This window comes from Macadamia integrifolia, chromosome 8 (genome assembly GCF_013358625.1).
Source record: "Macadamia integrifolia cultivar HAES 741 chromosome 8, SCU_Mint_v3, whole genome shotgun sequence".
Classification (NCBI taxonomy): domain Eukaryota; kingdom Viridiplantae; phylum Streptophyta; class Magnoliopsida; order Proteales; family Proteaceae; genus Macadamia; species Macadamia integrifolia.
In genome coordinates, this window is record NC_056564.1 from 5,532,231 (window position 1) to 5,548,773 (window position 16,543).

The following is a 16,543-nucleotide window of genomic DNA, read 5'->3' on the forward strand; positions in this document are numbered from 1 at the left end:
AAACTGTTAATCCCAACCGTAAGGATTAGTCCCTTAGGCTCATTGATACCTTGTGGGCCCATCGGACTGCATTCAAGACCGACCTTGGTCAGTCTCCCTACCGTTTGGTGTATGGAAAAGCTTGTCACTTACCAGTTGAGTTGGAGCATAAGGCCTTTTGGGCCATCAAGAAGCTCAACTTTGATTTGTCTGATGCGGGAATTCACCGTAGGCTCCAACTATCTGAGTTGGAGGAACTTAGGAATGAAGCCTATGAAAGTTCTAGAATTTACAAGGAAAAGACCAAAGCTTTCCATGATAAACACATTCTGCGTAAATCTTTTGCAATTAGTGATAAGGTCTTATTGTACAACTCTCGATTGCATCTTTTTCCTGGTAAGCTTAGATCCCGATGGGATGGCCCATTTATTGTTCATAATGTATATCCCCATGGGGCTGTGGAGATTTTGAATCTAGGAACAGGGGTAATTTCGAAGGTTAATGGTCAGCGTTTGAAGCCATTCCTCGAGTTTCCTACTACTAGTAGTGAAGAGGTCATGAATCTCCATGAACCTCTTTACACTGATGACTAACTTTTAATCAGGTATGACCCCCTTGCATTGTCTTTGCTTTTAATTATTTCCATGCATTGAGGACATTGCATGACTTAAGTGTGGGGGAGGGAAACCAGTTTTTGCTTTTTTTCACTTTGTTTTGTTTGTTTTTCTTTTTATTTTTGAGCTTTTCTTTTTGTTTTTGTCCTACTTTGGCTTTTGGCTAATGATCATACCATTCGGTTGCTTGATGTATGAAAATAAAAGTTTTGACTAAGGTACCCATTTTGAACGTATAAAAACCCTTTTGAGAAGAAAGAAACAAGCCTGTGTCTTGAGATGGGACTTTCTTTTTAAAAATAAGAGACCCCTGTTTTATGGTGATGGACCATATGTAAGTCTGTGGGTTCTTTGTACTTTTGATTTGGAGTTGAGACCTTCTTTTTAATTTGGCATGGGTTGACAAATGCACAATTTTAAATGAAATGTGAAATGTGGTATTAAGAAGAATAAGAGTTGATTCCCTTGGAACTAGACAGGGCATTGCGCCTCAGGAAGCGTGGTGTTTTGATCGAAATTCCTTAGGAGGAAACTTCTGAAGTAACTCTAGCATCACTGCCTTTGTGGGCATATGCAAAAAGTGAAGCTATATAGTAACTTGGGTGTCTGGTGTTTGCTCCACCATGTCATTCAGGCCAAAAGTAGTAGAGTAGAATAGAGTTTATTAAGCAAAAAAAAAAATGTGCAAATGTCATTAATGCTTGGTAACATGTTTGGTCAAAAACACTCCAACACCTTAGTCATTGGTTCCCTATTTCTTCACAAGTGGTTTTGCCCTAAGATAAGGATGTTTTGGAAGAGACGAGGTGAGTTCCAAATTAAGAAATATGCTAGTGCCTGGAATTGATAAAGGGTAATAAAAGTTCAAGTGTGGGGGTCCCTTGTAAGAGAAATTATCTTTGCTCCGGATCGGTATGGGCCTTACCTTTAGCCAAAGTTGGGATTTGTTTATTCTGAATTTTGGGTGTATATTCACTACTAATACCCAGGAGACACAACTCGTCCACTAGGGGTGATCTAGGGGTTTAAAGGCTTGTTGCACATGCTAAGTGCAACTGTGATTCCTACGAAAGTGAGTTAGGTTTTTTGTTTTTATTCTTTTTCTTTTTGTTTTGCTCGAGGACTAGCAATGTCTAAGTGTGGAAAAATTCTGATGAGCACATTTATGTGTGAAATCTAGGGTAGTAAAACATGTATTTTACATATTTAGAATGGAGCTACCTTGGGTTTTACTCTCTTTTTGCAGGTTTTATATTTTCAAGGCCTTAAGGACTATCGGGCGCTATATCTTCAATTTTACACGTAAAGAGGTCTATTTCTTTTCATGGTTGCGAAGAGGACAAAATTCTGAGCAAGATGGACATGTTCAATTAAAAGTACACATTCGTTTGGTCACCCGTACAAGTGATTATTCTTTTCGGGCCAGAAAAAGAATAATGGATCAGAACTGAACCGAGATGCAGAACCAGCCCGTTTGCAATTGTCTAAGAGGTACAAGGAATACTCCAAATTCCAACAAGGATCGACAGACCACATCCTTAAGTGATTGAAGATTCGTTTTTGGTAACAACAACTACCTAGTGTAGTTGGTGAGCTATGGTGTACAAAATTCCCTTGCTCACCAAGAGGTCTCATGGTTGTTTTTTTTAGAGAATTTTGTTGAAGATTTCCTGCTTTTCACTCACTTAAAGCACTAAGGGCATGGAGGGGATTTCCACATCGAATTAGAAGCAAGGAAAATCGTGGAAGGATTCCTGCGCAAGAAGAGAAGAAAAAAAAAAGGAAAGAAAAAAAAAAGGGAGAAATAAAGATTGCCCAAATCTTCTCTCTCCTCCACATCATCACCAAAATATTATCCAAATCACACAAAGCAGGAAGAAAATCCTCCCTAGGAGAGAGAAAAAGAAGAAAAATAAATTAGAAAAAAAAGGAAAGAAAATAAGAAAAAAAATTATAGAAAATTTCTCCAAGTTTATTTCTCTCTTCTCTCTCCTCCATCTTAGCACTTTTGGACTCAAAAGATCTCACAATCAATTGTGGGTTTCTCTCTTTTAGGAAAGAGAAAATTGTTACCCTACCTCCTCATTCCCTATAAATACAACTCATGTAAGAGGAGGGGAGGCAATTCATTCTTCTTCTAGTTTTTTTTAGTTGCTTTCTCTTTCTCTTGCTCTCTCTTTAGTTTTAGTTCTTCTTTATCTTTTCTTCAATCACTTTTGTAATAGCTTTTTTTTTTTTTTCAATTAATGCAAGCACTCTTTTATTTTTATTTAGCCCTTTTATATTTATGATTTATGCAATTAAGTTGTAATTTTTTTTTAAGTTATAGTTCTAGGCTTAGATCTAGGTGACAAGATCACGAGCCGTGGAGTAATTTTTTTTTTCAAGATTTGTTTTCTCTAGTACTAGAAATTTCAGATTTGGTTTATTCCAGATCTGGTTTTTAGTATTGGTAGTATCTCAAATCGATCAAGTTTTCAGTTCAAGGGTTGAAGTTCAAGTAAGTAAGCTCCTTCAGTAGTCTTCTCTCCGCCCTCTCATTCCCTCTTCTGACTACCTTTTCTTTCTTAATTTAGGATTTTAATTTCAGTCGTTATATTATTACTATCCATTTCTCCCAAGGTTCATGGCTAGTGTATGTGTTGGCTTTGCCCCTCCTAGCCATAGAACCATTATTTTATTGTTTTTATTTTAACTGCCTCCCTTTCCCTAAAGCCAAGTAGAGTAACCCTTGTAAGAGTGACTCTCTGGTCAAGTAGAGAAGCTCATATTATGATGCATCCCTCGGGCTAAGTAGAGAAACCTACTTGTGAGTCTCTCTCTAGCTTTATCTCCTTTCTTTTACTTTATTTTTATTTCTGCATTTTTCCCTTTATTATTTTTTTTTAATTGCATGGGTTGTTTATTTTCAGTTATTTATTAATTTAATTTTAATTGCGTGGCTTGCGTCTTTAAATTCTTAGATGACGAATGGTTAGGATGTTATTTTAGATACTTATGTTTAGGACGGTAATTAGAATTAGATCACAACCATTAATCGGTTCACTTTCACATTATTAAAAGAAATAAAAAAAATAAAGGGGCTACTTTCCCTGTGTTCGACCCGTAGCTACACTAATCCGTATGCTTGCGGTTACATTTTAAATCTCAAACAGTAATCGTATATCAGTACATGTCGAAATGATCGGGAGAGATCCACTTGGGTCACCCACAAAAGGTACAAACAAGGTTTCCCAGTGAGAGTAATGTCACCAGAAACACCCACCGGAAACAGGGTATTTCCATCAGAAATATCAGTGTTGTTTCTGGTGGTGGTAACAAAGAGCTCATTGAGCTCTGTGGTTCACTGGAAACAACCCACCAGAAGCAGGCCCAGTGGATTCAGTGGCTAGCTTCTAGTGGCAGTATAGACTATCCACTTGAATTGGGGCTTTTTAGCTCGGGCCCGATCATCAAGATTTGTTCCATAGAGTTTGTTGAGAATATTCCTAGCATCATTCTAAGCCAATAAAATCCTGATTCCACTAAGCTGTTTGGGAGATACGTCGATCGAACGATCGACACCCTAGTTGGTCATTTGGCACTACTTGGTGCCAGAGCTCACTGGACTTGGTTTGAGCTCGACAACTGCACCGGGGAGGTGGAACATGCATTCCACGACCTCAAAATGGTTTATATGCTGTGTAGACATCGAATTTTGTCACCCCCAACAATGATGACAATATGAAGAATTACATGTTAGACATTTTAGACTTGGAGAATTTTCAAGCTTAAAGTAGAAAATGACCATTTTCCCCTATAAACTTTCAGAAGAAAATTCTTTCAAAAATTAGAATTTGATGTTATGGATTATTTTCGTTTGTCCCCTCCAGTAGGACATTAGACTTTGATGTGAGAACTTTACGAATCGACGCCCGATCGTCACTTTCATTATCTGACCTGGGTCCCTACTTTATATATATTTTCATAAAGGTTTCTAGTTGAGACCACAATTATGTCTCACATCATTGGATAGTGCTCGAACTGAGCTTTCTAATGACATATTACACGTCAAATTCTGACTAACGGTTTGAAAGATATGACCCCCAGAAGTTGACTCTAAAGTTCGGTATCAGATTCCATTCCGAGCAACCAAGGAGTGCCACATGGCACCCAAACCCCTTTGTCTAAAAGCAAGCCTTTTTGGACAATTCTCTCTAGTTTTTTAGTCCCACATCGAAAATAAGAAAGAATTGTCTCAAGTCTCAAGGCTATAAGTATAGCCCTTCCTCTCTTCCAAAAGAGGAGGAGAAAAAAATTGACAGTTTGGAGAGAGGATGGCCCCATCAAGGTTTTGGCTAACTTCTTCCCTCTAAAATCAAATATTATCTAAGTCTAAAAGTTTAACATATTAATCCTTCTTTGAGCCGGGAGATCTAGTCTGGTTCGGTTCGATTTGGGGCTTGAAGCACAAGGGTTATCTCCCCTTATTTCTTGATTAAAGTCGGGTTTAAGATATTTTTCTTCTCTCAATTGCAATTTAGAACTAGTTTATCTGATTTAATAGATTAGTTTTAATTAGTTTCAATTAAGTTTAATGCGATTTATTAAATATAAATTGGTTTATTCTGATTCAATTAGGTGTATTTAGGTTTAATTGGTTCATTTAGATTAATTAGCTTTAATTAGCTTTAATTTGGTTTAATATGGTTTATTAAATGTGAAATAGTTGATTCCGGTTCAATTGGGTTTATTTTGTTTTAATCAGATTCAACATAGTTTGATTTGGGTTGTTGGGTCCAACCGTTGATTTTTGCTAATCCGGTTTTTTTTTTTTTTAATTTGGTTTGTTTTCTATTACTATTATATCTTGGTTTAATGAATCAATTTTATTTGTGGCTTAATATATTTACATTACTAGGTTCGATTTGATTTAGTTTTCTTTTTATTGCTTTTTTTGGACCCTTAGATCAGAATTCTACACGTAACCTAATCCCACTATTTATTCTCTTTTCTCTTCCATATTTCTTCTCCAACCGCCACCTTTTTCTTTTTCCATGGATGAAACCAGACAGCCCCTATTTTTCATGGCCGAATCTTCCCCACCCCCTTCTCGTCCCTTTCTTTTTCCTTAACAAAATCTGTAACTTCTTTTTCTTCTTCTTCTTCTATTTCCTATTCTTCACTGCTGACCCAGCACCAACCGAACCACTCGTTGTCTTCTTCTTATTCTCATCTTCTTTTTCTTTCCTTCCTCCAAAATTTGCAGCGACCGAACCCTCTTCCCCCAGCTCTTCTTCCTTTCTTTCTTCGTTTTCCCTGTAGCAGAAAACCAATCCCACCGAACCTCCTTTCTTCTTTTTCTTCTTCTTTTTCTTCTTCTTCTTCTTCTTCTTCTTCTCATCTTCTCCTCCTCTTTTGTTCCTCTTAACCGAACCTGTAACTCACCTCTTCTCCTTCTCTCCTTTTTTTTCCTTTTCTGTTCCTTGCTGCTGAATCAACGAACCTGCAACCACTTATTCAGCTCCTTCTTCTTCTTCTTCTTCTTCTTCTTCTTCTTCCTCTTCTCATCTTCTCCTCCTCTTCTGTTCCTCTTAACCGAACCTGCAACTCACCTCTTCTTCTTCTCTCCTCCTTCTTTTTCTTTTCTGTTCCTTGCTGCAACTGAAACCCATCTTCTTCTCCTTCATTCTCTCCTCTTCTATGCTCCCATCTCCTTACCTTTGCCAAAATCCATCTCCAGCCCATTGTCTTCTCTTCTTTTTCCTATTTTATTTTCTTATTTTTTTTTTGTTATTTTTTTAATTTGCTGAGTAAATACTCCATATTTGTAATACCCACAACTTGTTATTTCATTTATGTTTTCTATGTGGAATCTTCCCCTCCTCTTGTTCTTTATTTTTCTTTTATCCATTCTTGGTTTGATTTTTATTTTATTTTTCTCTTAATAACGTATGGGACGTAGTTTAGAGCGTATGTTAGCAATGGCGTGGCTGGCCCCCCTCAAACCGGCTCGTACCATTAGGTGCGTTTCTTGGGTTTTCGGGTTGATAAAAATGAACCTGTTTCAGTCCATTTATTTTTATCTCAAATAGTGGGTCCCTTTAGAATTAATTGTGTATTTAATTTAGATTCGGATATCTTGCCATATTGATAATCATTAGATTTAGATAGGTTAGTCAATGTTATGTTTGCCATGCTTCGTGTTTATTAACATGTTTTTGATACTTGATGATTCTCTTTTTTCTTTTTCTTTTTTTTTTTTTTTTTTTGTTTAAATCAATTCATTTTTCTCATGCATGTAGGTAGGTTAGCTAGTATTTATATTTTGTCCACTTCTCACTCATATCACCACGTGAGACATTTACAACCATTGTATATTTAACATAATAGTTAGATTCCATTTACTTAAATTGAGGTAGTTAATTAAATAATTATTTTAATATTTAATTAAATAAAGTCTTAACTCATTAGATTAATTAAGGTTCATAATACATTTAATTGACTCTTAAAATTCGGTTTTAATTGTTTAAATTATTAGATTGATTAGGTTTTCCGAAACTTCCATTTGAAATAGTTAGATTTGGGTGGCTTTCACCATTCAATTCAAGTTTTTGTCTTTCTTCAAAAATATTTTTACCTATTAGATTAATAGATTAATTTGGATTGCAATAATTCATTTCACAAATTATTAGAGATTATGATTAATCATTTTAATTAATTCAATTCAGAATTTCATAAATTCATTAATCATCCATCTAGTTAGGCTCAATTAATAGAGTTAGTTCAATTTAGGGTTTCACAAATTGCTCAACTAATCCTAGGTCTAGGATTATTTAATTAGCTTAATCTAAGACTCATAATACATCAATTAAATCATTTAGGGTTTTCAATTTTTAATTAGCGTAATCATTTCATTATTTGCATCATAACCTAGCTAGCATAATTTAGACACTTGGCTTAGGATTTTCACATGTCATACTTAGATACTTAGTTTAGGGTTTTCAATGACCTAGATTTAGGACTAGTTAGTAGGGTACAAACAAATTTTGGTCAAACAAAAAGAGACCGGCCTTAGGGCTGGGCAGACTGGGTGCCTAACACCTTTCCAATCTGTCACTTGACACTTGTCCAGAATCTTGGTGCAAACCAGCCTTATCCATCAGAGTCATTAGTTTCTCTCCCTCGATTGGAGGAGACATTTATGGGTCCTAGACCCTTTCTAGGTGACGACTCCCTTTTACCCATAACGTGTACCCCCCTTGGCATCTGATGACCAGGGGATGCTATCTCATCTCATTAGGGTCAAGCCCTAGCGTGTGTACACGCGCTATGTGCCATATCGCGATCCCAACAGAGATCCATGATACCTACATATTGTTTTATGGTTGTCCATGTTGGCAACCCGACCACATGACGGTGATGACGTGGCCAGTTTGGGTGACATGGGTGAAAATGATGACATGGTAGTGTCCAGTGTCACCGATGAGATAAAAGAGCCACTAGGTATGCATGGAATGGTTTGATACATCCTTAGTAGGTGGTGCGGGTTTTTAGGTCAAAACTAAAAAAAATTGACTTATTTATGCTCAAGAGCATTTTTTATAATGAAAATGACATTTTTGGAAGATTGGTTCTTCATAAAAAAATATATTGTAATTTACCTAGTCCAGTGCATTTGATTTCATCACATTCCGATGGCGTATGAAAAAGTTATGGCATTTATGGTAGTCGAGGGCAGTTTCGGTATTGAAGATGAATTTTTTAAAGGAAGTGTTTTCCATGTAACAATACGAAAAAAATCCAATCTTTCTAATGGTTCTAATTTCATCATGTTCTGATTCTGTATGAGAAAGATGCATCATTAGAAAGGTCTAAAGGCATTTTGGTCTTTTTACATGGTTGAGTCAGATGATTGAGTCTTCTGGAAATCGTAGAGTGTCCAGTTACAGTTCCAATGCACTTCATTTCATCTCGATTGGATATCGTATGAAAAAGTTATAAGTGTTTCCGTAAAGCCTATTTGAAAATCCAAACTGAAAATTCATCAGTATGCTCTTGGTGTTGGGTGGATTTTTCAGAATTTATTTTTGAAATTTTAAGGGCTTTTATGTAATTTTGAGATTTTGAAGGTCTTAGTTGATAAGGGGTGTTTAGCACTGGAAATATGAAGGTAGGGGTTTATGTGTATATAAGAGAATCAGAGGGATTCTTAATACACGACTCAGATTGAGCCACATCGGTTAGATTCAGATCTGACGGTTCGTGCAAGAGCTTGCGTTGAAGATGCTTATCTAGTGCTTCTCATTAGTGAAGTGTATGTGTCTAGAATCTATAAAGAGATTCTTCATATCTTGATCTGAGCCAATCATATCAGATGGGTTCCGATCTAACGGTCAAGATCGATGGAGCTTTATTAAAGTTAGCTGATAGCATACCGTGAAACTCACTACACCAACCAATCGGTGATAGACAACTTGTCTGACAATGTTAGCGCGTACGTCATGATGATGTCATCGAGATTCAAAACCTATGGTTTAGATCTATTATCCGTTGGTTTAATCGGACCAATCAGATTAAGAGATACCTTTTGATGAGATCTACGGCTAGATCTGCGCCTCTGTTGCGCGTGCCGCCGACGTAGCCGACGCCAACCTCTGAAGATTTCATTTTAAGTGTTCTGGTGGTCTAACTTCAAATGGTCATATCTCCCTGATCTTAACTCCGATTTGGGTGATTCAAGTTGGAGATTCTTCATCTCTCTGAGCTCTACACACCAGAGGGAAGAAATTAGGCAAAGAAATTACTAAGGTAGTCAAAAAAAATGAGTTGAAATTCATGGAAAGCTAAGGGTTTGAATGAAAGACTTCCATCCTCTTGCACTTCATCCAGTCCCCATTAGAGGCTTAGAAAGCTGCTAGAAACCAAGGCATCATGCTCTATTGGTTGTTGCAAAGAGAAAGAAAAAGAAAATGGTAGAGAAGAGAAGAAGAGGGAAATAGAGAAGAAGTTTTTTCCTCTCTTTGTGTATGTCTTGAATGCCTCTCAAGAAAGATTTTCTCAAATCCAATTAATGGAGTTTGATGGTTCTTGTTGATAATACTATTTTTCATTAAATCTTTATTTACAAGGAAGACTAGAAGAGAAGAAGTAGAGAGAGAGAGAGAGAGAGAGAGAGAGAGAGAGAGAGAGAGAGAGAGAGAGAGAGGAGTGTGTGTGTGAATGTGAATGCCATTTTTGCTCCATGAAAGTAAGAAAAAGAAAATGGAAGAGAAGAGAAGAAGAGGGAAATAGAGAAGAATTTTTCTCCTCACTTTGTGTGTGTCTTGAATGCCTCTCAATAAAGATTTTCTCAAATCCAATTAATGGAGTTTGATGGTTCTTGTTGAGAATACTATTTTCCCATTAAAGCTTTATTTACAAGGAAGACTAGAAGAGGAAAAGTAGAGAGAGAGAGAGAGGAGTGTGTGTGTGAATGTGAATGCCATTGTTGCTCCATGAAAGTAAAGACAAGGAGAAAAGAAAGAAGAAGAAGAAGAAGAAGAACCTAGAATTTGATTCTTGTGAGTTGCTTCAAGAAACCCAAGTGCCAACTGAGGTTGAAGCATTGGCGGCATCGAGACAACGTGGTTATGATTCACATCAAGTGGAGATCGACATTATTGCATCTCCGACGGTTACTCCTTGCCAAGGTAACCTCACTTTTACCAAATTTTCATTATTATAAATCATTGTAGGCAAGATGTTTGATAAAATGCTTAAGTGATAGTTGTAGTCTATTTAGGAAAAAATTTACATGTATGAGTGCTTCACTATAGGGCATTATTATAAGTCCAACTTTATTTTTTTTTATGTTCAGTAGGTGCTGGACATAAGGGCTATGTGTTCCTTGGTAGTTATAACTTCCTAAACCTATTTGCCGTGGATGCGGCCTCTCAGATCATTCTAAGAAAATTAGGTTAAAGACCTAGCCATTGTATGTCATTGGTGGAACTGAAAATGTGTTCCCTTGGCTGTGGGTGCAGTCATAATTTGTATTGAATAAATATTGACCCCGATAGTGGGCATTACTCTGTGCATGTAGGCAACTAGCCGAAGCACGTATTTCTTGTGTTATGGATGTGTATGCTCATATTTGTATTGTAGATTGGAGTGCTTGGCTGCAGAATGGGTATGTACATCTGGTAGACCTGACCACTTGATGGTGCAGTGTGGATGTGCATACGACTGTAAATGTATGTGACAGTGATTACCGTGTGAGTTTTATGAGATAGCTCTAGACAACAATACATGTTATGTGAGTAAGTTCCGTGCAACAGTAAGAATGATCAGTAGTATACATAGCAGCTCTGGGCAGCATCAGTAGACTGTGCTATTGAAGTACAAATAGTGATTGCCACATCAGGGGTACAATTGAAAAATAAAAAATTATTTGGCACACTGATTCACCCCCCCTCTCAGTGTCAATCGGGACCCAACATTATACATTAGGATTTCATCCAAACCTAGCTTAATCTATGTCAAAATGAAGAGAGAGAGTTGCATGGGAGGCTATTCTCATCTCTGGCAGGGATTTTCGATGACGATGCGGCAACCGAGACCAAGGTAAACTCTTCCCTCCTTCTTCTTCCTCTTCCTCGTCTTCTTCTTCTTCTCTCTTTTCCTCTCCCACGTTTGCACACAATGGGAAATGAGGAAATGAATTTCTCATTTCTAACTTCTGAGTTAAGTTGGGCCTTAGGGTCCATTTGGTTGAACTCTATTAAGATCAATCAGGTTAATACAACTTTCGGAGCCCGACAATCATACTACGTAGGCCGTAATGTGCTCACGTTATGAGGAAGATGTGGAGAATGATTTGGGATCATCCGAGACTAACTACGATGCGAGTGACGGGACCCACGAGCATCGGAACCTTGACAGTTGCTTGTATGGCTTACCGAAAACAGCCTACCGGATTTCAGCCCTAGTGCTTTTGGTGGCATATTTTTGGTGGTCCAATAGCTGGTCTTGCATAGGTGGTTGCCCTTGGCTGTGCTCGTGGTCTTTTGAAAACTTCGGTACATGCTGGGATTTATGTGTGAGGAGTCGGATCACTTACTGTCTGGGATCGGAAGGTACGAACCCCCTATAGTTAGATTGACACACGATGCACGAACACTTGGAGTCATCTATCCTCCTTTGGCAATGGGTGACCGTGAGCCAAAACTTGGCAGCGCTTCTGATCTCTGGACCGAGACCTACCACAATAGTTCAAATTAGACTGAGTCAGGACATGAGTGTAACATCATTAGTCTGACTACTCTAGTACAAGGGAAGTGACACTTTGAAGGGTACTCAAATGGGTAAGATCAAGCCAACAATTTGTCAAATTCTTCAAGGGATTGGTACTTAAAAGGGTCAAATTGTTATGCTCCGACATTGAGATTGATACTTCAAGGAGTTGACTTTCAGTGTGCTCGGATTGACATTGGATGAAGATCAATCGATGTCAGTCGATATTTTCTGTTCTTCATTGAACGTCAACCAATTGATGTCGACTCCAATTTATAAATACCTTTGTTCATTTTCTGACCGATTTGAAAATGGGCCGGGTCTAGATTTGGTTAGTTCATCAAATTTAGACGAAAACGATTGATTTAGCAAAATATAAATTATAGCTCATTGATTGACCATCTCAGCTCGGATCCAGCAAACCTTAGAGAAATGTTCCATGCGAATTTTGAATTACAGGAGAGCCTAAATCTACTCAAGAGAACTTAAACCACATTCAAGGAGGCATGTTCATCATTGCTATGCATGCTTTTTAGAGTGAAAATAAAATGACGTTTCTATACATGGGTGAATTTGTAGATTTGTTTTTAAAAAATGCAGCCCCATTATTTATTTATTTATTTTTTCAAACCACATGAATCATATAATCTGTTTGTTAGAAACTAAAAGTGATTTATATGAAAGAAACCCTTTTAAAAATCAAAGTTCATCTGAGATTTAGAACTTCAGATTTGAGTTTTCATTTCTCACAAATCAAAGTTCCATTGCAATTTTGAAACTTAGAAATTTAGATTCCATGGTACGTAAGTCGAGAAGGATATTCCAAAGCAAATGCATTTCTTGGTTCTAGTAGTGGATGTGTTTCTAATTTCTTTTACTTTTTATTGTTTTCTCTCGGAAGTTGTAGATGAAATGGTGTATCAAAATATTGAGAGAGCACACTTATCTTTGGTTGTTGAGCTTTCAAGAGACCTTTGAATCACGAACTCTTAGGAATCCTATAACAAAATACGTTAGCAAAATAGATGGGCTGAGTCATGTCACTTGTCACTCTCCTTAAGACTGTAGACGCCCCCAATGGTGCAACCGGTTGAGTTAAGTATCGGCCTCCAAGATGAAACAGCCCAATGGCACTCCTAGTAGTTGTGCTCTCAACTGTTAGACCCCTTCAAGTACTCCAATGTTATGCTCAAACTACAGATAAAATAAACTCAAAATACGCTTAAGTAGAGACACTTAAAATAAGAGTAAAACAATATCTCAATCCTCACAACACACCATAACTTGTGTGAACTTTGTAATTGGTAATTGGTGTGTACAATGCCCAGAGATCCCCTTTATTTATAGAGGAATAGAAACTTTAAGAAAAGACATGAAGCGATAAAGTCCCTCATTCAAGTCTCTCACAAGAAGAGGAAGAGATAAGGTCCCTCAAAATGAAGACAAATACACTCATAAAGTGAAGTAAAAGAGTCCCTAAGCTGAAGAGATAAAGTCCTAAAAATGAAGAGACCATATTAAGTAATATTTGTAAATATACAAAAGATTATGCGAATACATAGAGATAAACATATGAGGGGTCATACAAGAAGATAGAAAGATGGTCAAATATAAAAAGACACAAGAAACCAAAAGGTAATTCGAATATTACAATAATTTAAATTAAATTACCATTTAAATTCCAAAAGAAATACATATATATATATATATATTTTTTGGAAGAGAGAAATTATCTAATTGCCACTCAAGTTGAGCATCAGAAGCCTCTCTAATGTCTCAGCGTGCATCAAAAGGCTGGGCGAACTTGGATGCCTACCCAAGTTCTTCTAGCCTTCCAGTGTGCATTGAGGTACTAGGTGTGTTGGAGAGGATCCGAATCCATCAAATTGATGACACACTGCCAACTGATTTCCTTGTCACGTGACTAACATGGATGGGTTCATGTGATAAAGATGCGTCACCACTATCCACGTCTATCTTGCTAGTCATTTTGCAGTCCGAAACATAAAATAAGTTGCTCAAAAGTGAGTCTACAATGAGAAAAATCACTAAATATTATTGTTCTGAGTTGAACTTTTTAGCATTATGATGGACATGGGTTCCCCAATCACATGGAGCCAATATTAGAAAGTCCACCAAAATCTTACAATGTTAAGAGTATTTTTGTCATAAAGAATAATTTGACCTCTTAACAATTCAGATGGAGTTTTTAGGTACACTTATATTTGGAGGGTGAACTTTGAAAATTAGTTCTGAAAGGTAAAGATGGATTTGGTTTTTGGTTTTTGGTTTTTTACTAAATTAAGATATATTATATTAGTTATTGGACCGAGTTTTCCTAAGCTTTTCCATTCACTGAGTGGGCCATAGATGTGCATGGGGTATGGGAGAATTTTGGGAAGGTTCTAATGCCTGTAGGGTTTTTTGAACTCTAAGATGTAGTGATGAATCTTCCCGTGCAGTGAAAAAACTTCTGCATAAATTATTTTTTAGAAACTAGAGGGTTAAATGTTAAATAAGCTCTTTTAAAGATCAAAGTTTATCTGAACTTTAAAACTTCAGATTTGAGTTCTTACATCTCACAAATCAAAGTTGAAATGAAATTTTGAAGTCTAGGGGGTCATTCCAATGCAAGAAATGCTTCTAATTTCTGAGAGAGAGAGAGAGAGAGAGAGAGAGAGAGAGAGAGAGAGAGAGAGAGAGAGAGAGAGAGAGAGATTGTTTATTTAGCAACATTACGGTTTATTGTTCCCCACATAGTCTAGAGGTTGAAAGTACAAGAGCTTGGAAGTAAAAACAGTTGAGAAATTAGAATCTTAGCAGGTAAGGTTGTCACCAGCTGACACCCCTTATTGGGAACAATAGTCCTCATAATACTGAACACGAGCTTGCACAGCTGGAGGGTTTCCACCATAGCATTCAATGGAATTAATGGCACGGATTGTCTCCCCAAATCCTTTGCCAAAAGTTATTTTCCAGTGACAATTATTCATCCAGAACCACAATGCCGTCTTGAAAGAAATCTCAACGTCGTTTGCCACAATTTCAGGTTCATTTAGACCATTGAAACTAGGAGTAATTTTGTCACCGGCAGCCCCATAATTATAGTTCCACGAAAGCTGGAGCGGTCCACGACCATAGTACCCCTTGCCGGATACGCAAGGGTACTGTGTATTTGTCGAGTCACAATAATCCTTGGAGGCACCATCTATCTCTTCAATGCAACAGAAATCTATACATGTCCACAAAAAGAAGGCATAAGCTTAGTACTAAAGTCTTCTACAATAGATTAAAGTTAAAACTGCATAATAATTTACAAAAATAAAAAATAAATAAATAACAAGCTCACACTACGATCTTCCAAAGGGCATTAGTGTTTAGTGTGCATAATTAGAAGATAGGAAAATGAAATTGTGCAAAACTCACGTCCAGTCTCATGGGTGACATGAGCAAAAAAGGCAGCGATCTCACGCTTAGAGTCGTCATATGTGCCAACTGTGCCGAAGTGAGTATAAGAATCAAGGGCATTGAGAAATGCCTCCCTGGTGTAGAAACTCCTGCCAACGCAGGACGTGGAGGACTGATTAATTATGTTATCAAAGAAATCCTGTGTCACAACATCAGCCACCACAAGATCATTGCTAGGTAGTTCGTAACAAGGACCCTCTTGGCATCCGTCACCGCAATAATCTTCGGTGGTGCCTCAATACCCCCACTTGCTACAGCAAATGTTGGGTGCACAGCCACAACCCTCACTCAAGATGGATTCCGGAAACCTACCGGCTACAACTCCGACCAAAGTGATGGCTAATAGGATTGAAGGGAGTAACATTTTGAGAGCAGTACCCATTTAGACTTGAGAGAGTGACAAAAGATGCAAATGTGCATTGGATGGATGAGTAAACAACGTAGCAGAAGTAGGGATATTTATAGTGTTTCCAAGGCCTAAGCCTAACCAACCTTGAGTTAAGAGTTTCATGTGGATAGCGCCAAAAAATTTAATACGTGGAGCACGTGTTATGAAACTTAAAAAATGTTGCCTTCCCTCATTAGTGATGACAAAAGAAGCAATACTATGAGTGCCACATGAAACCTTATCCATCATTTTTTTTTTTTTAATGAAAATAGAAACAAAACAAAATAAAAAGTTTGTTAATTATAGCCGTGTGAGCTAACCTATGAGCTAAAAACAACAAAATATTATCGTTACATCCATCATTGTATTCATAGGAGAAATTGATAACAAGATTTGAAGCTACTCCCATAACCATCCAGCCTGGTTACATTGATTTAAGTACTTAACCATATCTCTAGAATCCATCCACATTTCTATTTATCAGTACCCTTTGTCCAACATATGTTGCAAACCCTGCATTTATTTTTCAATGTTCCAAGGGAGATGATTTAGAAGCTAGACTTGGGATATGTAGAGTATTAGCAAGTGATAATTGATGAACTCTGTATGTTATGTGCTGCCTTGGAACCACTCCAGCGTTTCTCTAAGTATGCACTAGATTATTCTGAATCGATTTGGAGTAAACCATATTGTTAAACATCGATTTTACTATTTTTGTAAAATTTTAATCTATGGAACTGAACCAGCAATATACCTATTCTTCTTTAATAATACTCTTCGAATCAGATCTTACTTCCAAGTCTTCGACCATATCCAAGTTATAGTTTATATCACATAACTC

General features: G+C 37.2%; 1 pseudogene; it reads right to left on the reverse strand.

Annotated features, from left to right (window-relative positions):
* Positions 1 to 14,662: 14,662 nt before the first annotated feature.
* LOC122085732 lies at positions 14,663 to 15,737 on the reverse strand (annotated as a pseudogene).
* Between the last annotated feature and the right edge of the window lie 806 nt (positions 15,738 to 16,543).